Source organism: Poecilia reticulata, linkage group LG12 (assembly GCF_000633615.1).
Source record: "Poecilia reticulata strain Guanapo linkage group LG12, Guppy_female_1.0+MT, whole genome shotgun sequence".
Taxonomy (NCBI): Eukaryota; Metazoa; Chordata; class Actinopteri; order Cyprinodontiformes; family Poeciliidae; genus Poecilia; species Poecilia reticulata.
The window spans coordinates 20,708,091-20,713,394 of NC_024342.1; the positions used below are offsets into that span (position 1 = coordinate 20,708,091).

General features: G+C 42.1%; 1 pseudogene; it reads right to left on the minus strand.

The window, feature by feature from the left end:
• Positions 1-1,104: 1,104 nt before the first annotated feature.
• On the minus strand, positions 1,105-4,391 carry LOC103473928 (protein NLRC3-like; annotated as a pseudogene).
• Positions 4,392-5,304: the final 913 nt, after the last annotated feature.

The window sequence follows — 5,304 nt, forward strand, 5'->3', positions numbered from 1 at the left end:
CAAGTATATAGTATAATTTAACACTATCTGTAAAAAAAAGCATTTAAAATGTTTTCAAGATACAAAAAAACAGCTGTTACTTCATAACACTTGAACATTGATTGTGGGAAATCTTTTCACTCAAACATTGTATGGCGACTGGTAGGATCGAACTCGCGACTCTGGGATTGGCCTCACTCTTCCCCTTTCTTCTCCCCCCCTTTTTTCCCCTTCTTCCCCCCCCCAAGCAGACTATTGTTCCCCAGCTTTGGCGCTGTGGTAAGAGCAGTTGTCTTGTGATCGGAAGGTTGGCAGTTCAATTCCAGCTCCCTCCTGTGAGGGAGAAATTGAGTTGGATGATTATAATTTATTGAATTGGTTAAACTTAATAACTTAAGTTGGATAAATTTAATAAATTCAGTTGGATAAACTCAATTGAATTGCTTGTTACATACAGAAGCAATTCAATTAAGTTGGTTCAACTATTTTCTTTTTAGAGTGTGTTTTATAGTTGATCCACCGTCATTTGTTGACTTCAATCAAAAATCAACCATTAATCGGACCTCGGCATTTCAGTCATCAGATTTCAACCACAAAACAACGATGATTCAATGACACAGTTTCAATATTAGTTACTTGGCTAGAGGTGGATGATTGTTTGATGGTTGATCCACCGTCATTTGTCGACTTCAACCAAAATCAACGATTCAAACTATTTTTCAACGTTGATTTAACATTGTGTGCTATCTGGGAAGGGACTTCCATTTTCTTCTGATTCACCTCATTCATTTCATAATTTTTTTTCCAGACACCCCGGCCCAAATATAAATGGAGCTATATTTGGCCCTCTGCTGCTCTGACTACCATGTCATTGTGGTTCCAGAAGATGGGTTGGTTTCCCAGGTTCATTCAGCACCTTGTGAAAGATTCCTACAGTTTAAATGGGATGCCATGTTGAAAGCTATGCAGTCAAAGTTAACAAGTAATAATTTGAGTTATTTAGCCTGTCATAAGAGATAAAATGGGGATCATAATATCAAGTCATATTTTTACCATGTTATTCATTTATAAATACCATAGCTACAAACTAGATATTTTATTATTAAACTAAATACTTAGCTTCAAACTAAACATTTCCCATCAGACTGACTAAAGACGTTTCTCCTCTTCCTCCTCTATCAGACCTTCTCTGCTCCTGCAGCAGGTTCCTCCATACCTGAGAGCTTCCAGTCTCCAGTCTGGATCCTTCAGTCCAGCCGWCAGCAGCTTCACTCCTGAGTCTCCTGGATGATTGTAGCTCAGGTCCAACTCTTTCAGATGGGAGGGGTTAAAGGTCAGAGCTGAGGCCAGAGAAGCACAGCCTTCCTCTGAGACCAAACAGCCTGATAAGCTGCAGACACACAATTCATCACATGATGAGAAGATGAGAACATTGAGGTAGAGCCCAAGGTCTGTACTGGACATTAAAAGGGGAGGGAAACACTCAACAAACTGTTGCTTAACAGGTAATAATAAAAAATAGTTATAACACTTTATTTCATTCAGTTCGTAATTAAAATCAAGTTTTACCACATGTAGAATAGATTGGGAAAGCTAAAAACTGCTGGGAGGAAGAATCTGCAATAATGTTTTTTTTTACTGGAATTACAATGTCAGTAACCTTTCTAAATATTTTTCTTCTTGATTCGTTCCACATAACCCAGCCATATTTATAAGTTGAGGCTGAGCTTGGTTAGCCACTTCCCTATAATCTACTACTGAAATACCATTTACATAATCTCTGACAGGAGATAAGGGACAGAAATCTTTTTTCACCAGGATTGGTCACATTGTACCTGAGAGATTCCAGGTTGCAGTTTGGACTCTTCAGTCTAGCAGAGAGAAGCTTCACTCCTGAATCCTGCAGGTTGTTGTTACTCAGGTCCAGTTCTCTGAGACTGGAGGACTGGGAGCTGAGAACTGAGGACAGAGCTTCACAGCTTCTCTCTGAGAGGTTACAACCACTCAGTCTGAGGAGACGTGGAGAAAAATGTGTTATGAAACAATTCATAACATTTTAATATCCAGTCAACAATGTTCTTAGAGAGATTGAAGGAACTGTCTTATTTTACACATCTTTATTGTCTTTTGTTGTGAACTGGTTCATTTTATAGTTACACCTCCAGCTTTGAAAGACTGAAATACAGGCAACAAGGAGGCTGGCAAGGGAAATGCTAAATTCCACAATTAACTGAACTAATCCAGTTTTAGCAGAAAAATGAGTTTTGCTGCTACAATATGTAACATTATGATCAAGCACCAAAGGATGTTTGGTCTCTTTTCTATTTGTGGACTGTAACATCAGGGAGACAATGCACCATTAAATAAACTGAAAAACAACAAGTACTTAATCATTAACAGATTTCTATCAAAAACAGCTGCAGTAAAAATTTGTGTCCTTACAGAGCTTTGTTGGAGGCTTTAACCACTGGCAGCAGCCTCAGAAGAACCTCCTCTGAAGTAGAGTATTTCTTCAGGTCAAACACATCCAGATCTTTTCCTGATGACACCAAGATGAAACCCAGAGCTGACCACTGAGCAGGAGACAGTTTATCTGTGGAGAGACTTCCTGAACTCAGAGACTGTTGGATCTCCTCCACTAGAGAACGATCATTCAGTTCATTCAGACAGTGGAACAGATTGATGCTTTTCTCTGCACTCATTCTCATTGATCTTCTCCTTGATATACTGAACTGTTTCCTGATTGGTCTGTGAGCTACTTCCTGTCTGTGTCAGCAGACCTTGTAGGAGTCTCTGATTGGTCTGCAGTGAAAGTCCCAGGAGGAAACGGAGGAACAAGTCCAGGTGTCCATTTGGACTCTGTAAGGCCTGGTCAACAGCTGTCTGATGGAGAGACTTTRGTTTAGGTTTATTAAATAATGAAGACWWTTTARATGTWKGWKWTTCTTYYAWCAGGTTGACYCCAGAGTTGAYRAAGGTCAGATGAACATGAAGAGCAGCCAGAAACTCCTGAACACTCAGATGGACGAAGCAGAACACCTTGTCCTGGTWCAGCCCTCTCTCCTCTCTAAAGATCTGTGTGAACACTCCTGAGTACATTGAGGCTGCTCTGATATCGATGCCACACTCTGTCAGGTCTGATTCATAGAAAATCAGGTTTCCTTTCTGCAGCTGATAAAAAGCCAGTTTTCCCAGAGACTCCATCATCTTCCTGCTCTCTGGACTCCAGTGTGGATCTGTTTCAGCTCCTCCATCATACTTGACCTTCTTCASTTTGGTCTGAACMACCAGGAAGTGGATGTACATCTCAGTCAGGGTTCTGGGCAGCTCTCCTCCCTCTYTGGTCTCCAWCACATCCTCCAGAACTGTAGCAGTGATCCAGCAGAAAACTGGGATGTGGCACATGATGTGGAGGCTTCGTGATGTCTTCATGTGGGAGATGATCCTGCTGGCCTTCTCCTCATCTCTGAATCTCTTCCTGAAATACTCTTCCTTCTGGGGGTCATTGAACCCTCTGACCTCTGTCACCATGCCTACACACTGAGAAGGGATCTGATTGGCTGCTGCAGGTCGTGTGGTTATCCAGAGCAGAGCAGAGGGAAGCAGATTCCCCCTGATGAGGTTTGTAAGCAGAACATCCACTGAGCTGGACTCTGTAGCATCAGTCAGAATCTCTGTGTTGTGGAAGTCCAGAGGAAGTCTACTCTCATCCAAGCCATCAAAGATGAACAGAACCTGGAAGTGTTCAAAGCTGCAGATTTCTTTGGTTTCAGTAAAGAAGTGATGAACAAGTTCCACCAAGCTGAACGTTTTCTCTCTCAGCACATTCAGCTCTCTGAAGGTGAATGGAAATATGAAGTGAATGTTCTGGTGGGCTTTGTCTTCARCCCAGTCCAGAGTGAACTTCTGTGTTAAGACTGTTTTCCCAATGCCAGCCACCCCCTTTGTCATCACTGTTCTGATTGGTTGATCTTTTCCAGGTGGGACTTTCAAGATGTCTTCTTGTCTGATTGTTGTTTCTGGTCTGTGTGGTTTCCTGGATGCTGTTTCAATCTGTCTGACCTCATGTTCATCATTGACCTCTCCAGTCCCTCCCTCTGTGATGTAGAGCTCTGTGTAGATCTGGTTCAGAAGGGTTGGACTTCCTGCTTTAGCAATCCCCTCAAAYACAGACTGGAACTTCTTCTTCAGACCAGATTTAAGATGATGTTGACAAACAGCAGCAGGATGTTCTAAATTAACACAAGAAATAAAATCAGCAAAGAAACAAAAATACCTTCTGAAGATGATTTAAATAAATGTGATTCCATCTCTTCAGACATCAGTAAATGTGTCATTTATCCATCAGGTCAAATCTTTGTAGAAATCCTCTTACTGCTCTGCAGACGGTTAGCCAGCTCCTCCTGCTTCATCCTCCTCAGGAAGTTCAGTGTGATCTTCATCACTGCCTCTCTGCTGCTCCTCCTCTGCTCTTCATCATCACCTCTCAACACATCATCATCCTCTCTCTCACTCTCTGAGCATTCTGGGTACTCTGGACTCAGAACCTTCTGGATCTTCTTCAGCTCGTTTTTCACAAAAGTGACAATGTTGTCCTCCAGCAGCTGGAACAGAATAATAGATGAAGGAAACATCAGACTGAAATCATGGAGCCAAACACCAGATGGATGTTGGACAGACTGACAGTCATCTGGTCTACAAAGTGCAGCATGGAGACAATTGTGAGCAGAACCATGGAAAAGTAGTTGTTCATGTACAGACCATAAATATGGAGTCCAGCTGTGTTTGATGCTGCTGGGAAGACGGACCTCTGAGAACCTCTGAGCTCTGCTGGTCCACTCTGTGGAGGGACCAGGAAATATCAGGAAGGCAGGAAATATTAATCCAGCAATATTTACAAACAAAATAAGTAAGAGTGTCACATTAAAAGCAGCAAACAGAGCATCACATGAACACAATACAAAGAAGTTAGAAATAGGAAGATGAACTACAAGGATGAAGACCAGTAACATCAGTACCACCCGGTAGACATTTTAAAAGTTGGTGCTGAACTTGGACTTCAAACTGTCCACACTGTCAGCAGATCTGATGCTGGTGGAGACAGATTCCCAGAGCTTCGGGACAGTGGAAGTGAAGGCTCTGTCCTCATAGTGATATCTGGATGTGAGCAGTGAACCAGATGATCCAAGTAGTTGTAAATATTTAATGTTCCTGCTGATCCCACTAAGAACCAGCAGAACCTTTGATGGTCCACATCAGCTCAGTCTGGTTGAGTTCCAGCAGATCTCTCCAACCACATCATGAAGCTTTCCTTCCTTCTGAACT